At 38.4% G+C, this 21,665-nt stretch overlaps 1 pseudogene across 1 annotated transcript in view; it reads left to right on the forward strand.

Annotated features, from left to right (window-relative positions):
- LOC110215695 (large ribosomal subunit protein eL22 pseudogene) overlaps nt 1-21,242 on the forward strand; it is a 50,708-nt pseudogene extending 29,466 nt beyond the window's left edge. The window contains exon 4 of the transcript XR_013486141.1: nt 17,569-21,242. The product of XR_013486141.1 is annotated as a large ribosomal subunit protein eL22 pseudogene (transcript). The remainder of the gene's footprint in view (nt 1-17,568) is intronic.
- Nucleotides 21,243-21,665: the final 423 nt, after the last annotated feature.

Raw genomic sequence — 21,665 nt, forward strand, 5'->3', positions numbered from 1 at the left:
TTGCTGGTGCTCTTCTTGGATCTTGTCTCTGTAAATCACTGGTCCTCTCTACTGATATTCTTCTTTTTGTGTTGTATCTACTAGTTTCTACTTTGTCTGATTTAACAGATCAAAGGAAGTTTTCTCCCTCCTCTTCCATTTTCAGTTTAAAGTTGAGAAAGCTTTAATCTTGATCAGATTCATATGTTAGACAAATCTCACTGTCTGGACCAGTTATTTTTCTTTGTGGATAAACATCTAAACCTTTGGGGATGGGGGAGGGGAAGAGCCTCCAAGTAAAAAAGATACAGTAAAATCAATGAGCAGTCTAAACTGACCATGGAAACATTTCTTAACCTTTCTCAACTAATGTTTCTTCATCTGTAAAATGGGGACAATAATATTCTGCACTATTTACCTCCCAAGGCTGTTATGGGAAAGCGCTGTATAAATGCTAAATTGTTCTGTGAATGTGAGCTATTATTATTTCTTATATTAATATTATTGTCATTGATTGAGGCACTGTGGTATAGCAGAAAGAGTGCAGAATTAAGACTAAGAGGAACTTGGTTTGAAACCACCTTGAGGCCCCCTCCAAGGGCCTCAGTTTCCTCATCTATATGATGAGAAGCTTCTACTAGCTGGTTACTAAAGTCTCATCCAGCCCTGATTCTGTGAAGATTATTAATGATGACTGACCAGAATGCTGTGAGAGGCAATTAATCAGTTAAAAAGTTTCTATTAAGTTTTAACTTGTCGGGCACTGACTAGGGCTATGGACACAGCCACAGTACCAAGTTCAAATAATAAGACAATCCCTACTCCCAAAGAGCTTACATTCTAAAGGGGAGACATATCTATCTGTCTGTCTGTCTGTCTGTCTGTCTGTCTGTCTGTCTCTCTCTCTCTCTCTCTCTCTCTCTCCACATACATATTTATATAGTTAAATTCAAGGTAGATTTGGAGGTGAGGACTAGAAATTGAGAGGTGGGTGGCACAGTGGATAGAGTCCTAAGTCTGGAGTCAAGAAAACTCATCTTCCTGAGTTCAAATCTGGCCTCAGACACTTACTAGCTGTGTAACCCTGGGTAAGTCACCAAACCATGTTTGCTTCACTTCGTCATCTGTAAAATAAGCTGGAGAAGGAAATGGCAAACCACTCCAGTATCTGTGACAAGAAAATCCAAGATGGGGTCAGGAAGAGTCAGACACAATTGAAAAATGACAACAATTAGAAATTTGGGGCCAGGGATCAGGAAAGACTTCAGGCAGATGATAGGGCTTGAGTTGTATGTTCAAGGAAGAGAAGGGTTCTTTGAGTTGGTGGTAAGGTAAGAGCGTATGCCAGACATGGAAAACAGCCAGTGAAAAGGTAAAGAGTCGGGGAATGGAGTATGTGATGAATAAAGAAAAAGCCAGTTTGGATGGATTACAAAGTTTGTGTTGGGGAATAATGTCTAAAGAAGCTGGAAATATTGGCTGAGGCCAGGTTGTGAAGGTCTTTAAAAGATAAACAGAGGAGTTTTTATTTTATCCCACAGGTCATAGGAAGCCATTGGAGTTGATTGAATAGAGTCACATGACCAGACTTGTGTCTAAGGAAAATCACTTTATACATTATGTGGGAGGATGGGAGTGATGAGAGACTTGAGGCAAGGGGACCAATTAGGAGGCTGTTGCAATCATCTAGACAAGAAGAGATGAGATCCTGAATTAAAATGGCAGCTGTGTGAATGGAGAGAAGGGTGGGAGGTGAGAGATGTCGTGAAGGCAGAAATGACAAGATTTGGCAACTGATTGGACACATGGGGTCAAGAGAGTGAGGAGTTGAGAAAAATGTCAAGTTTAAAGCTTGGGGGACTGGAAGGACGTTGGTGCCTCCAGTATCAGTAGGGATGTTTGGAAGACATGAGGAAAGATGGTTCAATTTTGAACATGTTGAGATTAAGATGACTCAATGTTTTTATTCCATGAAGTTCTTGATGTGATTGGTCAGTGCTTTGGGATGAAGAGGTTGGGGATGGAGCATGTGAACAGAAAATAGGAGGATTTCTTATCAATGACAATAACAAAATGTCTGTGTACCTTCCCTTATTGTGCTCAGTAAAGAAAGGGGTCCTGCTTTGTTGCCCCCAAGTTGGCCTACAGATAAAGAATCCTTTCCTATTTTCTGGAATTAGATCATAGAAGGGATTTTTATTTTCCCCTTGTCCATTTAGGCAACCACGCTTCAAATTAGTGTCTGGATTTGTCTCCATGAGCCGGCCTGGGTCACATGCTTGAGGCTTTGGGCTGCTCTTCTGAGGAGTCTCTGGGGGAGAAGGTGGAGTTTTGTTCCCGCTGGGAGCCCTCTTCTAAATGGGACATGAGAAGTTGCCACAAAATAACTTACATTAGGCTGGGAAGGAAACAGTATGGACTGGTGCCAGCCACTTGCAAGAGTGATGAATGATTTGTGGGGAGATGCTGGCCAAGTTTATCCTTTCACTTGGATATTATGTAAAATATCAGGTGCAATATAAATATAGTTCCTTTGGGGAGCCCAGGTCATAGACAGCAGACTTTCTTCATTTCTGCTGAGCCAAAAGTCGATAAGTAACACTCCTCTCCACTCCCATCCCCACTTCCCCTGTAATTATGAAGCAAGTGAAAGACAAGGAGGGCTGAGGGAGAGAGATTCATTTTCATTGAGTGATCTACAGTACCCTAAGAACTCATGTGAACACAGTTAAGCTTATGAATAGAGAGGAGAAGACAAGTCAACCTCTGGAGACAATGCCTACATGATACAATCTGAAATGGTAATATGGTACTAATTCATCTTTAATGAAATTGCAAATTATTTCTGCAGATAGGAAGGTTTTTCTTAGAAAACTGCCGACCTGTGTTTGATGACAATTTTGTTTCTTCCTCTCCAGGTTGTACTCCTGACTCTACTGGATGTTTATAATGCCTCAGGAAATTTTCACTCTAGAAACTCACTCCATCCCTGGAATTCACACATAGGATTCACACCTTTCCACATCTTTGCCCCTTTGGCCTCTCTTTCTGATGGGTCACTAATTCCTTTCTAACCTCTATTTTTAGGGGGAGGCAGAGGCCAACGATGATTTCGTTCTTCTATAGGCTGACCTCCTGACTCTTTGAACTTCCCTTACAAAGTCCCAGGTCCCAGTACCTTCATCTCTTCTCCCTCTCCACTCCCCACTTCATTCAGCATCTTTTTATGTGTTGTCTTCCTCCATTTGAATGTAAGCTCTTTTTTTTTTTTTGGCAATTGGGGTTAAGTGACTTGCCCAGGGTCACATAGCTAGTAAGTGTCAAGTGTTTGGTCTGAGGCCAGATTTGAACTCAGGTCCTCCCGACCAGTGCTCTATCCACTGTGCCACCTAGCTGCCCCCTGAATGTAAGCTTCCTGAGGGCAGGAACTATCTTTCTGCTTGTATTTGCATTCCCAGCATTTGCACAGCGTCTGACACATAGCAAGTGCTGAATAAATACTTGGTGACTAGTCTTGGATATCCTCCTGCCTATAACTGACTTGCCTGATGTTATTTTATATTAAGATCTAGGCAAACTCCTAGAAAAACTGCCCTAAAGTCACTCAAGTGAGGGTTGACAGTCAGTCACTCACATCTCTCTTAAATGATTCACATGTGTGTATGTATATGCGCATATGTATGTAGTCAATTGAATGTTTAGCAAATGCCTACTATGTACAAGACACTTAGATATTGATGTTTATTCTTATAATGTATGTATGTCAATGTACCCATACATGTATATGCTTAAATATAACATCAAGGTCATTCAAGGAAAATATAATGATCCTATGATAATAAACATCAGATAAGGCATAAAATAGGGAAATGTATACTTCCCAAAAGTATTTGCCATGGTGATAGAGTAGACAGTATGAGTTGAAGAGGGAATCCCTATGGATTGTGGGATCCATCCTTCAGATATCCTTATTTGTGGATGACATTGTGTTGATTGCATCGAGCTCCAGAACGTTGCCATCTCCTTGAAGGGCTCTGCAATCGCTCAAAAGGATTTTTTTTTAAAAAAATGGAAAAACTATGTATAGAATAATTTTACATATATTTATACCTATTTGGTCTAATGGTAGCCATCTCTAGGGCAGGAAGGAGGAGGGGAAGAAAAAAAAGAAATCTACATTAATTTTATTGTATATTTGAAGGGAATTGCAAATTGTGCATAGCAGATTTGCAGTTTCATGCGCAATCATCTTTTCAATTGTACCATGTTATGGAAATACTTGTTTTATTCCATAAATTAAAAATAAAATTTAATAATGATTCAAGAAAAAGAATTTGACCTGTCTATCCATACAAAAAAGACCAAGTGGATGAGAAATGTTTATTGCCCGGAATTTGACTTGCATTTCAATGGAAAGCATATAGAACTTGTCTAAAAGTATGCATATCAGGGCCAGAGAGTAGAAATGGACAAGTTATGACCAGAGTAGAAAAAGAAGAGCAGAGCATGTTGAATTGATTTTGGGAAATTGCAATTCCCAATTTTCCATGAAAACAAAAGCCCATCTTTCTATTGCTAACATTTTACTAGTGCTGCTATATGGCAGTGATAGATGGAACCACTGACTCTAAAAACTAGAAATGAGTAACAATCAGAGGGCAATCAGAGGTACATGGTGGAGCTGAGAAGGATGCACTACATAACCAATGAGAAACTCCAAAGAAGAGAGTCACCAAGGAAGTATATAATAGGAAGGGAAGATGAGCTGGTCATGTGGGAAGAGCTAGGAACATCAGGGGGACAATAGAATTTTCTAGTGGTGCATTTGTGATGTCAGGAAAAAAGAGAGGAAGAATTTTAGCCTGTCAGGTGGAACTCCTGTGATAAACTTTTGGGAGGACATGGGTAAGAGTCATTGAAAATGGGAAGGCATGAATTGGTTGTACTCTACATCATTAGAGGATGGGAGGAAACTCCTGAAGTGATGGTATCATTGATCTACTCAAGTATATTTATAAAAACAAAAAATAAAAAAAAAATGGATAGCAATATAGCATAGGGAATAGAAGGTTGGTTTTGTAGATAGGAAGGTCTGGCATCAGAGTCCTGTCTCTGGCACATAGTAGCTATATGTAAACATTGACAATTCACTTAACTTCTCAGTGTCCTGAGACAAATCTATAAGACTAATTTGCTGAGTTGCTGATGTGTGTCATTTAAGGGAATTTCCAAATTGGGAGTTCTATGTGTTGATGAAATCATAGTTATAAACTAAAAAAATCTCGTATGTAATTTGTATGCATATATTACAGCATGGTGTAGTTTAGTAGCACATTCTTTGAGGCAATTATCCTAACTCCCCACTGGCACTGACAAGTCATATACTAGAGTATGGCTACTACATTTCCTCAGGGAATGTTTTAAAAACATTTTTATTTAAAATTTTGAGTTCCAAATTCTATTCCTCCCTCCCTCCCCCCCACTTGAGACAACAAGCAATCAGATATAGGTTATACATGTGCCATTATGTAAAACATTTCCATATTAGTCATTTTGTACAAGAAGACTTAAATAAAAGAAAAAAATGAAGGAAAGAAAGTGAAAAATAGCATGCTTCATTCTGCATTCAATCAATATCAATTCTTTCTCTGGAGGGAGATGCTTCATCATTAGTCCTTTGGGATTGTCTTGGTGGATCATCGTATCTGAAAATATCAAGTCATTCACAGTTCTTCATTGAACAATATTGCTGTTACTCTGTACAACATTCTCCTGGTTCTGTTCACTTCAGTATGTATCAGTTCATGTAAGTCTTTCCAGGTTTTTCTGAAGTCATTCTGCCTGTCATTTCTTATAGCACAATAATATTCCAATACAATCACACACCACAGCTTGTTCAGCCATTCCCCAGTTGTTGGCATCTGATTTCCAATTCTTAGCCACCACAAAAAAAGCTACTATAAATACTTTTGTACAAATAGGTCCTTTCCCCTTTTGGGGGATGTCTTTGAGATAAAGATCTAGCAGTGGTAATGCTGGGTCAAAGGATATGCACAGTTTTGTAGCCCTTTGGAGTTCCAAATTGCTCTCCAGAACGGTTGGATCACTTCACAACTCCACCAACAATGCATTAGTGTCCTAGTTTTCCCACATCCCCTCCAAAATTTAACATTTTCCTTTTTTGTCATATTAGCCACTCTGATAGGTGTGAGGTGGTATCTCAGAGTTGCTTTAATTTGCATTTCTCTGATCAGTAGTGATTCATATGTCTATAGATAGTCATATGATGTCTGAAAACTGCCTGTTCATATCTTTTGACCATTTATCAACTGTGGAATAACTTGTATGTTTATAAATTTGACTCCGTTCTCTATATATTTGAGCAATTGGACCTTTATTAGAGATGTTGCAAATTTCTAATTTTCTGCTTTCCTTATAATTTTGGTTGCACTGCTTTTATTTGTGCAAAAACTTTTCAATTTTATATAATCAAAATTATCTATTTTACATTTTGTAATGCTTTCTGTATCTTCTTTGGTCCTAAATCCTTATCCATAAATCTGACAGATAAACTCTCTTAATTTGCTTATGGTATCACCCTCAGGTGTAAATCATGTACCCATTTTGACCTTATCTTGGTATATAGCATGAAATGTTTTTCCAGTTTTCCCAGCAGTTTTTGTCAAATAATGATTCCTCCTCCTCCCCAAATCTTGGATCTTTGGGTTTATCATATATTAGATCACTATGATCATTTACTATAATGTAATTTGTACCCAATCTATTTCACTAATCCACCACCCTACTTCTTAGCCAATGCTTAATTGTTTTCATAATTACCACTTTATAATACAGTTTGATATCTGGTATGGCTAGGCCACCTTCTTTCACATTTTTTTCCATTGATTCCTTTGATATTCTTGAGCTTTTGTTTTTCCAGATGAATTTTGTTATTTTTTCTAGCTCTATAAAATAATTTTTAATAGTTTGATTGGCATGGCTCTGAATAAATTAATCTAGGTAGAATTGTCATTTTTATTATATTGGCTTGGCCTACCTGTGAGTGATTAACATTTTTCCAGTTGTTTAGATATGACTTTATTCATGTTTTATAGTTGTGTTCACATAGTTCTTGGGTTTGTCTTGGCAGGTAGACTCCCAAGTATTTTATATTGTCTACAGTTATTTTAAATAGAATTTCTCTTTCTATCTCTTGCTGCTGGACTTTGTTGGTAATATATAGAAATGCTGATGATTTGCGTGGGTTTATTTTGTATCCTGCAACTTTGCTAAAGTTGTTAATTGTTTCAACTAGTTTTTCAGTTGATTCACTAGGATTTTCTAAGTATACCATCACATGATTTGCAAAGAGTGATAGTTTTGTTTCCTCATTGCCTATTCTAACTCCTTTAATTTCTTTTTCTTCTCTTATTGCAATAGCTAACATTTCTAGTAAAATATTAAATAATAGAGGTGATAATGGTCATCCTTGCTTCACCCCTTGTTGAACTGGGAAAGCTTCTAGTTTATCTTCATTACAGATAATGCTTGCTGATGGTTTTAGATAAATACTACTTATCATTTTAAGGACAGCTCCATTTATTCCTAGGCTCTTTAGTGTTTTTAATAGGAATGAGGTGCTGTATTTTGTCAAAGGCTTTTTCTATATCTATTGAGATAATCATATACTTTCTGTTGGTTTTGTTATTGATATGGTCAATTGTGCTGATAATTTTCCTAATATCGAACCAGCCCTGCATTCCTGGTATAAATCCTGCCTGGTCATAGTGCATGATCCTTGTGCTATATTGCTATAATCTCTTTCCCAACATTTTATTTAAATTTTTGCATCTATATTCATTAGGGAAATTGGTCTATAATTTTCTTTCTCTGTTTTGGCTCTTCCTGGTTTAGGTATCAGCACCATATTTGTGATGTGAAAAAAACTTGGTAGAACTCCTTCTTTGCCTGTTTTTCCAAATAGTTTATATAGTATTGGGATTAATTGTTCTTTAAATGTTTGGCAGAATTTGCTTGTGAATCCATCTGGTTCTGGGTTGTTTTTTTTTTTTTAAGAAATTTCCTTGATGGCTTGTTCAATTTCTTTCTCTAAGATTGCATTAAACAATTATTTTGTTTCTTCTTCTGTTAATCTGGGTAATTTATATTTTTGCAGATATTCATCCATTTCATTTAGATTGTCAAGTTTATTGGCATATAATTGGGCAAAATAGCTCCTAATAATTGTCTTAATTCCTTCTTCATTGTTGGTAAATTCATCTCTTTTATTTTTGATGCTAGTAATTTGGTTTTCTTCTTTCCTGTTTTATTTTTATTTTTTAAATTTTTTTAAATTTTTTGGCTAGGCAGTAGGGTTAAGTGATTTGCCCAGGGTAACACATCTAGTGAGTGTTATGTGTCTGAGGCTGGATTTGAACTCAGGTCCTCCTGACTCCAGGGCCAGTGCTCTATCCACTGCACCACCTAGCTGCCCCTCTTCCTTCCTTTTTTTAAATCAAACTAACAAATGGTTTATCTGTTTTATTGATTTTTAAAAAATAAAACCAGCTTCTACTTTTATTTATTAGTTCAATGGTTTTCTTACTTTCAGTTTTATTAATTTCTTCTTTGATTTTCAGAATTTCCAATGTGGTGTTTAATTTGAGATTTTTAAATTTGTTCTTTTTCTAGTTTTTTTAGTTGCATGTTCAATTCATTGATATGCCTTTTCTTTATATTATATATTATATGTTATATTAGAAATATACACTTTCCCCTAAGTATTTCTTTGGCTGCATTCCGTAAATTTTGGTATGTTGTTTCATTGTTGTCATTTTCTTTAATGAAATTATTGATTGTTTCTATGACTTATTCTTTGACCCACTCATTTTTTAGGATTAAATTATTTAATTTCCCATTAATTTTTTATCTCTCTATTTTCCATTATTGAATGTAATTATTACTGCATTATAATCTGAAAAGTGTGCATTTACTATTTCTGTTTCTCTGCATTTGGTTGTGAGGTTTTTATGTCCTAATACACGGTCAATTTTTGTGTAGATACCATATACTGCTGAGAAAAGGTATATTCCATTCTATTCCCATTCAGTTTTCTCCAGAGATCTATCATATCTAAGTTTTCTAGAATTTTATTTACCTCCTTAACTTCTTTCTTGTTTTTTTTTTGTTAGATTTATCTAGTTCTGAGATGGGGAGTTGAGGTCCCCCCCAGTATAGTTTTATTATCTATTTCTCCTGTAACTCATTCAATTTCTCCTTTAAAAATTCAGATGCTACACCATTTGATGCATATATGTTTAGTATTGATATGACTTCATTGTCTATCATACCTTTCAGCAAGATATAGTTTCCTTCCTTATGTCTTTTGATTAGATCTGTTTTTGCTTTTTCTTTTTCTGAAATCATGATTGCTACCTCTGCTTTCTTTGCTTCAGCTGAAGAATAATAGATTTTGCTCCAACCCCTTACCTTTACCCTGTGTATATCTCTCTACTTCAAATGTGTTTATTGTAAGAAACATATTGTAGGATTCTTGTTTTTAATCTATTCTGCTATCTGCTTCCATTTTATGGGTGAGTTCATTCCTTTCACATTTCTAGTTATGATAACTATGTATTTCCCTCTGTGTTATTTTTCGCTTGTTTATCTGTCCCCTCTTTTACCTGCCCCCCACCCTATCCCTCCTCTCAAGTGTTTTACTTCTGAGCACAGCTTTCCCCAACTTCTGATCACTGCCTTCCCCAATATACCCTCCTTTTTTTTTTATATGAGTTCCCCATCCCCCTTCTATTATCCCTGTTCTTTTTAACTTTCTTATGGGGTAAGATAGATTTCTATATACAACTGAGTATTCTTCCCCTTTTTGAAAAATTTTGATGATGGCAAGGTTTAAGCTTTGCCTGCCACATGCCCCCTCTCATCTTCTCTTCTGTTATACCTCTTTTCATGCCTCTTTTATGTGGGATAATTTACTCCTATTCAATCTCCCCCCTCCTTCTTCCACTGCAGTTTTCTTTCTCACCCCTTTATTAAGTTTTTTTTTTGGGGGGGTATCATCCCATCAGTCATCTTATAGCCATACCCTCTGCCTGAATATAGTCCTTCTAATTGCTCTTACAGTAGTAAAGTTGTTGAGTTACAAATATTATCTTTCCACATAGAAATATAAAGTTTAACCTTATTGCATTTCTTATGTTTTCTCTTTCTTTGCCTTTTTATGTTTCCTTTGAGTCTTGCATTTGGAGGTCAAATTTTTTATTCAGCTCTGGTCTTTTAATTAGAAATGCTTGAAAGTCCTGTATTTTGTTAAATATCCATTTTATCCCTGAAAGATTATATTCAGTTTTGCTGGGTAAGTGATTATTGGTTGTAATTCTAACCCCTTTGCCTTCTGGTCAATCATATTCCAAGCCCTCCAGTTCTTTAATGTGGAAGCTGCTAAATTCCATGTAATCCTAATGGTAGCTCCATGAGATTTGAATCATTTCTTTTTGGCTGCTTGCAATACTTTATTCTTGATCTGTGAGCTCTGGAATTTGGCTATGATGTTCCTGGGAATTTTCATTTTGGGATCTCTTTTAAGTGGTGATTTATGGAGTCTTTCAATTTCTATTTTGCTTTTCAGGGCAGTTTTCTTTGATAATTTCTTAAAAGATCTTATCCAGGCTTTTTTTCTACTGTGGCTTTCAGGTGGTCCAATAATTCTTATATTATTTCTCCTGGACCTATTTTCTAGGTCAGTTCTTTTTCCAATGAGAAATTTCACATTTTCTTCTATTTTTTTCCTCTTTTGATTTTGTTTTATTGTATCTTGTTTTCTCATAGAATCATTATTTCCACTTGTTCAATTCTGATTTTTAAGTATTTGTTTTCTTCAGGGAGCTTTTGCACTTTCTTTCCCATTTTGCCAATTCTATTTTCTAGGGAATTATTTTCCTTGGTAAATTTTTGTGTATCTTTTCACATGCTATTGACTCTTTTTTCATACTTCTCTTATATTATTCTCATTTCTTTTTCCAATTTTCTTCTACTTCTCTAATTTGCTTTTTAAAATCCTTTTTTAAAGCTCATCCAGGAATTCTTTTTGGGCCTGAGACCAAACTACATTTTTCTCTGAGGCTCCACGTGTAGCCATTTTGACACTATTGTCCTCTTTTAAGTTTATGTCTTGATCCTCCTTATCACCATAGTAACTTTCTTTGGCCAAGCTCTTTTTTTTTTTCTAATTTCTTCTGCCCTTTTTTGTGACTTGGAGTTTTTATGTGAGAGTTGGGCACTGGTCATGCACTGTCCCAAGTTTTTTGTGCTGGGGCTCTGAGTCTTAGGACTTTCACTGGGCTTCAGAGCTTAACTGCTTGCTTTCTCTGGAAGGTTGGCTTATATTGGGGGTGAGGCCTCCATGCTGGCCTCCCCCGAGTGTGGGGTTTAGTTGCTGGCCTGCTCCAGGGGCTGGATGCTGGGATGCTATGGAAAAAGAGTCTCTCTGTTGGCAGGCCCTGGGGTCAGGGTTTACTACTGGTCAGCAATAGGGTCAAGGCCTTGCTGATGGCCTGTGCTGATGGCCTGATGGTGGGGTTGCTGAGGTGGGGACTTGCTGTGCTACGCAGACTGCTCACTTGTCTAGGGGGGCTGCTGGCTTGCAGGAGGGCAGGACCTTGTTGGTGGATTGTCCCAGGCTTGGAGTCCTGCTTCAGGCCCCTTGCTGTGAGGCCGGCTGCTGCTGCTCTTGGACCTCCCTCCCCTCCCACTCCAGTGAGACAGGCCTTTTCTGCCATGCTGGTAAGCTGCTTCCCTGCTCCTAGATCAATTCTGAAGCAGTTTTCTAGTTGTTTGGAGGGGAATTTGAAAAGGTTTCAGAGGATTCCTTCCTCACTCCACCATCTTAGCACCAGAAGTCCCCTAGGGTTAACCTTGAGGGTCTAGGAAGGGGCCTGGGGAAGGTTGGCCTTTCTAATTCTATGGGCAAGCCCCCACCACTGTATTTTTTTTATCACGATTATTAGTCAGACCTAAGTAGCTTTTAGAGGGGAATTTACTAACATGGTGCAAGTTGGCACAGAAGATCCCCCCCCAAAGTCTGTGCCCCACACTCCTATAAGTACATATAGAGTACAGTGGAAAACATGCTCACACTCAGCAAGTGTGTGGCAAGGGGGTAGTTCACATTTCTTGATTGCTAGAAGTCGATTTCTCCCTGCTGTGGGGCACTTCCGGGAGCTCCCTCTAGAACTTCTTTGGCTTCCTTCCTGGGCTCTTTCTAGACCTGTGATTCTGTGTTCAGTCCATCCTTGGCTCCCCATGTACACATTGTTGCCAGCTGTTCCAGAGATGTGGCACAATGCCAAAGAAAGATGGGAAGCCCTTCAGATCTGCGAAATTTATAAGGCCCTCCTCCAGTCAAAGGTAGGGGCTATGGAGTCCAGGCAGAAGCCAAAGTTCTCTCAGTGCCAAGTGACTCCTCATGGGCTTTGTCTAGAATGCTTCCTCCTCATTCGCCTCTGGTTGAAATCTCCATCTCTCAGTTTTGTACTCATCTGCTATTTTATAGGAGACCCACAGGGTATGATCAAATGTCCTTAGCTACTTAGCACAGTTCCTGGCAAATAGCAGACACTTAACAAATTATTGTTGACTGACTGGCCAATACAAATACTCCTCCCCGTTTCAGTCCATCCAATGGCTCATGAGAGACGTCTAAATTGATCAATACACACACACACACACACACACACACACACACACACACTCCCACATTTATATACAATATATATTTATATACTTAGTTAGAATGTCTTTGGTTGATTTCATCAATCTAGATCAGTTTCTACTCAGTTAAGTTACCAGCATTTTATCACTTACTTTAGGTGGGATGTGGGGTGGTGGTGGTGGTGGTGGTGGTGGTGGTAGTAATTTGATTAATTTATTTACTCAGACCTCACAGAGGTAATGTATATAATTATAAACTAGAGGCTTTTGTTTTTTAAACAAAAAAACCCCAAACTTTATATACTCTGTTATTTACAATTAAAATTCTGATATTACAACATTATAGCACGTACATTACACCATTACATTAAGGAAACAAATGTCTATAATTTTAATCATCAACAGCTTCTTATTTTACAAGCTCTCTAGCTATAAGGTACTTTGTTAGGCACTTGCATTCCCAATCAGTTTCTATGCATTTTGATTTTTTTTTTGAAACAACATACCACATACAAATGGACACACATAAGAATGTATTTCTGCTTTTCCTTTTTGTCTGCTATGTGGATGTATGTACAGGTTCCCTTTGCCTCACACATAACATGTGCCCTTGAAATAGTTGCCTGTATTAGAGGCATTTATTAAATGCCTACTATGTTGCTAGGTGCTAGGCATTTAAAAACAATGAATTAAACAATTAATACTTACAAAGAGCTTACATTTTAATAGGGAAGACAAGAAAGACATAGATAAGTATAAGTTGCTGAATTTTATGTCTCAGGGATATAATCTATTTTTAAATCCCATTTTAAAGTTCATTCAGATTATTTGATCATCAGAATGTTATCCTACCCAACTGGATTCATATTTTTTTGACCCACGTTGGAAGTGTGGTCATATGACATAAGGACAATGCCACTTAGTCCTATTATAGCACAAATGTGGGAATGATCAGTTTGTCTTTACGTTTGTTAAGCATTTTTTAAAAATCAGCATTCAAAGTATAGACATATTTTATAGAAATGCCCCATATCTGCACCCATATATTATCTGGCTTGTTGGAAGACTTATAATGACTGGTTGGATGACTATATGAGACACTTTGATCTAAAGGGGCTCAAATAAAACAGAACTTTAATTCAGCAACATTTATTAAGAACAACCATTTATTAAGAGCCACTGTGAAAAGTGCTGTGGTTGGGAGTGGGGGAGGATATAAAGATATGAGGACAACATAATAAACGGTAACTCTTGATTGGATGAGCTCTCTTGCCATGTGCCTGGGAGACAGGTCATGAGTTACCACCCAGAAGGCGACAAGAAGAGATAGAGATGAAGGAAGCTGTTAAGATATTTTCCTGATATCTCAATCAATTAATAAGCATTTATTAAGTGCATACTATGTGCCAGGCATTGTGTTAGGTGCTAGGCATTTAAACACAATGAATTACACAATTCCTACTTACAAAGAATTTACATTTTAACATGGCAGACAAGAAGACACAGGTAAGCATAAATAGAATAAATATAAATAGAATAGTATAAATACAAAGTAATTAAATGCAAGGTAGTTTGAAAGGGAGGGCACTAGCAATTTGAGGGATTAGGAAAAGTTTCAGGGAGAAGATAAGCTGACTCTTGAAAGAAAAGAGGGATTCAATGAGGTGAATAGAGATTGTTTCATTTTTTGTACTTGTATCCCCAGCACCTAGCATAGTGCTGGCACATAGTAGGTGCTTAATAAGTACATATTGACTGGGTGATGAAGCCAAAGTGAAGACAGAGTGAACTCCAGGTATTTTGCCTGTGTTCACATTCCTTCTAGTTATCAGAGGCAGGAGTAGAACCCAAGTCTTCATGTTACTGGATCTGGCCCTCTTCCCTCTATATTACTGCTTCCTTATCCATTCTTGGCCCTGGAAAATAGGAAACATGGTGGGAAGCAAGATTGAGCCCACACTGGAACAATGGCTTCATCAGGTAAGTGAATCTCCCATGCCACTATCTGCTCCAGGCAGGTCACATGAAGTTCCCAAAGGGATCATGTTACAGTTTTGCTACTGAGATGCTTCACCCAATAGCTTACTCTCCTTAATGCTTTCTGTCCTGACACCCCCTCTCCCCACTGTGACACCTACACAAATAAATCCCTACTTAGTACCAACAACAAAAACCCTGGATTTGGGGGCTTCCCCCCACCCCAAGTGAAGCAATGGGCTTCACCCAGGTGAAATGACCCTGAGCTAAAGAAGAAAGAATGCCTGGCCGTCTCCAACAGAGCCCAGTTTTGCACAATGAAACCCTCCCACCGTATGAGGCAATGAGTAAAGTAATCTGTTTTCACACAGTCTTATGTTCGGGTGCTGCTGTCACTCACTGAAAAGGTTACTATCTTTCTTTTCTTTGAATTACAAAAGCTAACTGTAAAACCTGAAACCTTTCTGGGAAATTGCCTGACTACACAAAGAATGCCCGGACCCTATCTTTGCCCAGTTCAGTTCTTTCCGATCTTGCTTATAAAGGTGTTTTTGTTTTCCTTCCAGGACTTGCTCAGCACAGAAAAGTTGCAGATCCAGGTTAACTGCTGGGCTTCAGGCTTTTTTGGAAGTTTCTCTGGGGGTGAGGGGGCAGCAACAGGCAGTTGAAATCTGTAACCCTCCCCAAGTGATGACAATTCCAGACATAGTATGGTGTAAGTCAGCTCCAGGATTTCAAGGTTAGCTAACGAGGAAGGGAGATTTCCACTAAAGGATCCTTGGTGCTCTTTTTAGATCGCAGAAAAGTTGTGCATGGTAACATCCCCATCATTCCTTGAAGGTGGTGACATTCTAGGTTGGTTCCCCTCTGGGCTGCTCACGCCACCCTCGCTCCCAAGATCTGAATGCTATAATCATGATACTGAGAGTATTGGGAAGCGGTTATTTTTATCCTGACTCTACCAGCATCATCTCTGTGTGATCCAAATTTATACTCCCTACACACAAAACATATGGCCCTGCTATTAAGCCAGCTGCTTTCCCCATGGCTGAGATGCATTTAACTTTTAGGTTTTGTTTCTTGTCTACGAGAAATGGGCTAGGAGCCTCGTATCTGCAGTGTAGCTTTCCTTAAGTTTTGAAATGCATTGGGGTTTTGTGGCTCACACTTACAAGGCGAATCAGGTAAGACATCGTGCCTGAGTGACTGTGTGTTTATGTATGTGTGTAAAATGGCTTAAGCTGAAGGTCGCCTAATGTCCTACATTGGAGAAAAACTGTGAAGAGATTAATCAGCTATTATTCTGTGGACGTTATCATTTCTAAATACTACCTCACCAGAGATCTGCTTCATCCCTCAATTTGAAATGTATTTTCATGAAAATATTGATTATTTGGTTCCCTGAATATTAAAGTCATTGTTTCATTAATTTATCCAGTAATCAAAGATGTATAAGAAACAATCTCTACTATTAAAGAGTTTAATTTCACAGGGGAGGTGTCAATAACTCTGATGCAAGGCAGGATGTGATAAGGGCCATACAAGGTACAAATAAGGTATTATCAGGAATTAGAGGAGAAAGAGATTGATATTTCCCATTGAGGTGATCAGAGAACCCTTTGTAGAAGAGCTGGACTTTGAATTGGAAAGATGGTATTTTGCAGGCAAAGAGAGGAAAAGCCTCCCAAGCAGAGAGACCTGCATGAGCAGAGGGGAATAGGCAGAAAAGTGCAGGTGTATTTAAGCAATAGAATTGATTAGAGGTTAGAGGAGCTGGGTGGCTAGTCGTATATTGGTTGCAGCCAAATCATAGAGGTCTCTTTATGCTAAGGGCTAAGAAATTTGGGTTTTATATGCGGTACAGAGCCATTTGAAGTTTTTGAACAGAAGAGTGATAATTTTAAAGGTGTATTTCAGGAAGATTAATCACTATAGGATGAATTGGAGAGGTGAAGAGTGAGTGCAGGTGGAGGGACTAGCTAAGCTATCAAAGAGGTGGGACTAAGTCCAAGCCCAAGAGGAAGTCTTAGCATATGCTAGTGTGCTCTTTGTTTGGTCTAGGAATGGCTTTTACATTTTTAAATAAAATTTTGTTGTATTGAAAAATGTCAAAATCATTCTTAGCTTTTTCTTCTTGCTGTTCCATTGTTTTTGGTCATGTCCAACTCTTTGTGACTTCATTTGTGGTTTTCTTGGCAAAGATACTGTTTTACCATTACCAAAGAAAATAGTTTACCATTTTCTTCTCTAGCTCATTTTACATATAAGGAAACTGAGGCAAACAGGGTAAAGTGACTTGCCTGGGTCACATAGCTATTAAGTGTCTGAGGCCACATTTGAACTCAGGAAGATGAGTCTTTCTGACTTTAGGCCTTCTACTCTATCCAATGTGCCACCTAACTGCCCCAACACCTATTCTGGACAAGGACAAGTTTGGCATTCTTCCCTTGGCTGGTACAGAGGAGATTATGTCCTGGGGAATAAAGGAAGGGGATGAAGGAGTACAATACAAGATCTACAGTTTTGAGTGGTGACAAGAGTTATTTGTGACAGGGCAAAGATACTGTTAAATAGCTCAGCAGATTATGGTGCACAAAAAGTGAAATGAGATGTTGCTGTTAGGGAAAAAGAGGGTTAGAGCACAGGAAGATTCTAAAGCTGGGAAATATATAGGTCAGAGAAAGATATGACCTTCCAGCAACTGGAAATATCTTTTAGATTTAAATAGAATATACACTTGTTCTCATTAGGGCTGTGTATGAAGAAGAAATCAATTGTTTCCTATGTCTGGGCAGAATGGTGGTCAGCTCAGTGCAGAGCAAGGCATAGATTTTTAGATAACAGACACAGCTGTTGGATCAATTTGTTTTGTATTATTTGTTGCAGGTGGAGGTTGCATGAAACTGGGAGGAGATATCAGGGAGTAACAATGTTAAAAATAAAATATATGGCCTTTCTGGCTCCATTATCGCCATGGCTCCTGTGAAGAAAGCTGTGATGAAGGGCAGCAAAAAAAAAGAAGCAAGTCCTTAAATTTACCCTGGATTGTACCCATCCTGTGGAAGATGGGATTATGGATGCAGCTAATTCCTAGCAGTTTTTGCAAGAACAAATCAAAGTGAACGGAAAGGCTGGCAACCTCGGTGGCAGAGTCGTAACCATTGAAAGAAGCAAGAGTAAGATAACTGTGACGTCAGAGGTGCCATTTTCTAAAATGTATTTGAAGTACCTGACAAAGAAATACTTAAAGAAGAACAATCTTCGGGATTGGCTGCGGAGGGTGGCCAACAGCAAGAAGAGTTATGAGTTACGGTACTTCCAGAGCAACCAAGATGAAGAGGAGGAACAGGAGGAGGATTAAACCCTCTTAGGTCTGGAAACATTTTGTATATGATCTTGAATAAAACTTGAACCAAAAAAAAAATACACACACACATACACACACACACGTATATAAAATCTCATTAGTAAAACATTTGAACAACAAAAAATGAATTATTGCATTTATTTGAAGAGCTTTCCCAGGATCCAGGGATGAGAATATCTGGTAGATAACATTTGGAAATTCAGTGGAGCTGTAATCTAACTTTAAATCTTACTATTGTCCTCTGATTGTAATAACCATAGTGACATGGTACCACTTACATGTCCTCTCAACTTTAATCATTCACCAAAGTGCTTCAATAGAATTCTGGGCCTGGAGTCAAGAAGATCTGAGTTCAAATCTAGCCTCAGACACTTAGTAGCCATGTGACGTGGAGCAAGTCACTCACCCTTTTTTTCCTTCAGTTTCTTCAGCTGTAAAATGGATATAATAGCACCTACCTCATAGGGTTGTTCTAAGGATAAAACAAGATACTATTTGTAATATGATTAGAACCTACTAACACATAGTAGAGGCCTGATAAAATGCTTGTTCCCCTCCTCTTTTCCCTTCAGCAAGCTCTGGGTCCACTCATCATCCTCTCTTTTCTCTGTACTCCCCAGCTCCAGGGGCTCTCTTTTCTCTTCAGATAGAGTGCTAGAGTATCCAAACCATACCAATCAGGCATAGCCTCTATTAGGGTTTCATTCATCATGGCGTCTAAATGCTTGAATTGCCCCTTTGAATTAGAAGTTAGAATCCATCATACACGCAGTCTCGGGACTTAAGAAGCAGCAAAGTGCCAGCTCCCACTTAGCTCCCATATCCTCTTTACATACCCTTAAACCCTTCATATATCCATATCCAAAGGCCAAAAATGAATCCTTAGATTGCTCAGGGATTTGCACCCAAATACCTCCATACGCTGTCACAGTCATTCCATAACACACTTTTATTTGAAGCTTATTTGAAGCTTTTACACACTCATAGTAACTCATCAGATTGTCTTTCAGTCACTGAAACAAACACTTTCTACCTTCAAGCTCCTTGAAGGTAAAGACTGGCTTATTCTTGTATTTGTATCTCCAATGTTTCTAGCACAGCGCTCGATGCACAGTAAATAATAATTTTTTTTCTAGTAATCCATTTACTCATTTTCATTCATTCGTTCATATTCCACATATTCAAAATCTGCTCTTTGATTCCTAACACATAAGTTTCAACCATGCTTACTTCACCAACTACTAGCATCAGGAGAGCATCCTATATTTTCCTGGGCAGCTGTGAGCCCTCTTAGCCCTTACACACAGCTGTCTCCTTTTTAAAGTCTATTATATATGTGTCTGACTTTTCTGACCTAGTCCTAATAACAGGAAAGAAAAAAATATGTGTAGTAAAGATTTGCAAAAGAAATATCCTTTATCTGATATGTCCTGACTTTCGGTTGGAACATATTGTATTTTCAGCAAGTATTGGTACAAAGTAAGTAATTGTACTTTACGGGCACTCAGAGGTAAAAGAGAGGTTACTGGAGAGTGGCTTTACAGCAGGTTTTAAGTCGTTGAAGGGCTGCCATGGAGAAAACTGGTTAGACTTGTTCTGTTTGTGCTCAGATGGCAGGACCTACAGTAGTGGATAGAAGTTGCAGAGAGATAGATTTTGGTTCCACGTAAGGAAAAAAAAATAAAGTGGTGCAGTGCACTGAGCATGAAGCCTGGAGTCAGGAAGACTCCTCTTCCAGTTCAAATCTGGCCTCAGACACTTACTAGCCATGTGACCCTGGGCAAGTCACTTAACCCCACTTAACAGTTTCCTCCTCTGTAAAATGAGCTGAAGAAGGAAATGGCAAACCACTTCAATATCTCTTTCAAGATAAACCCAAATGGGGTCACGAAGAGTCAGAAAACGACAACAAGAAAGGGGGGAAAAGTCCTAAACAATTACTGATGTCCAAAAGAGTAAAGCATTGCTTCAGGAGACAATAGGTTCTCCTCCTACTAGAAGCCTTTTAGCAAAGGCTGGATAACCATGAGGCAGAATGAATTCTTTTTCAGGTAAAGGTTGGATTTGTAGGCCTCTGACATCTCTTCCAAATCTAACATTCCATGATCTCACATGGGAATATGAGTCTGACATCAGGTGACCAAGCCAGATACTCTTGCAACAGATTCCAATAAAAGCTCTATTATATTGCCTAATTGGAGTAACAATTTAGTGTCATTGAATTTGATTCAAAACAGTACATCAGTCAATCAAGTAAAATGATTGATAAAAGAACCTGCTTTTTTTTTTTGATGGGAGATGGAGACTGAGAAAAAGGATGGATACCAGGTAGGAATGTATAAAAAATATCCTAGGATTTACATTACAATTAATCAATCTCTCATCTTACAGATGAGGAAACTGAAGTGCAGGGAAGCTAAGTGATTTATCCAAAGTCACCCAGCTACTATGGTGCAGAGTCAAGATTCAAACCAAGGGCTTTTGGCTCCAAACCCTGTGTTCTTTCTACCATGCTGTCAGTCAGCCAGGAAATATTTATTAAGTACCTACTATGTGCTAGGCACTATGCTGAGCACTGGGGACACAAAGAAATGCAAAAAGAGTCCTTCCCCTCAAAGAGCTCATATTCTAGAGAGGGGAGAGTAAAGGGACAACATTCAAAGAACTGTGTACCTATGAGGTACACAGTGTAAATGTCAGGTAATCTCAGAGGGAAGACAAGGGATGGAAGAGAAACAATCATAGTAATTACAGTTTTGACTAGGGTGGACCCTTTTTTACACTCAACTGGACAAGGACAAACAGAACCAGTGAGCTGAGGTAGTTTTATCGTGCAGCTGCAAATGCCACACAGCTCTGCTGAGCGTGATTGGTGAAGGTTGTTTTTTCCCTTTTGTTTGGCTTTTTAATAAGACCTTCCAATTTCCTTTAGAAGACCTTTATTTCCAGAGGAGATGTTAATGGAGGTATACTGCCTTAACTTGATATCTGAGAGGAGTTTTCCTGTCATGTCCCCCACAGAAAGAGGAATCGTCCCACTTCCTGCTGTGTAAATTGCTATAGGGTTGGATAGGGCAGACTGCTTTGACCTTTCTCTATGCTGTATTTTAATTTTGATGATTTCTTCCTATTATTATGTTCTCTCATAAGGACAAAGATAATACAAGAGTCAGAATGGAGGGCTCTATCCTGATTATATCTAATTAAGATCTTGCCATTGAAAAGATACAATTATCCCTTGAATTTTTGAAGGATTAGTATTAGTAATCTCTCCACTAATAGAAGCAGCTAAGTGGCTTAGTGGGTAGAACCCTGGGACTGGGGTCTGACCTGGGTTCAAATCTGGCTTCAAATACTTACTAGCTATGTGATCTTAGGCAAATCACTTAACCTCTGCCTCAGTTTCCTCATCTATAAAAGTAAGGATTTATTAATAATAGCACCTACCTCCCAGGGTTGTTGTGAGGATCAAATGATACAATATTTATAAAGTGCTTAGCATCATGCCTGGCACATGGTAGGTGCTTGATAAATGATTTTTCCCTTCCTTTCTCTAATAAAACTATGACTTAAGAGAGTCCTCCTGAAGCCAGCCTGGGGATGGCTGGTCTTCTGA

Source organism: Phascolarctos cinereus, unplaced genomic scaffold, assembly GCF_003287225.1.
Source record: "Phascolarctos cinereus isolate Bilbo 61053 unplaced genomic scaffold, phaCin_HiC Scaffold_4;HRSCAF=312, whole genome shotgun sequence".
NCBI classification, from domain to species: Eukaryota; Metazoa; Chordata; class Mammalia; order Diprotodontia; family Phascolarctidae; genus Phascolarctos; species Phascolarctos cinereus.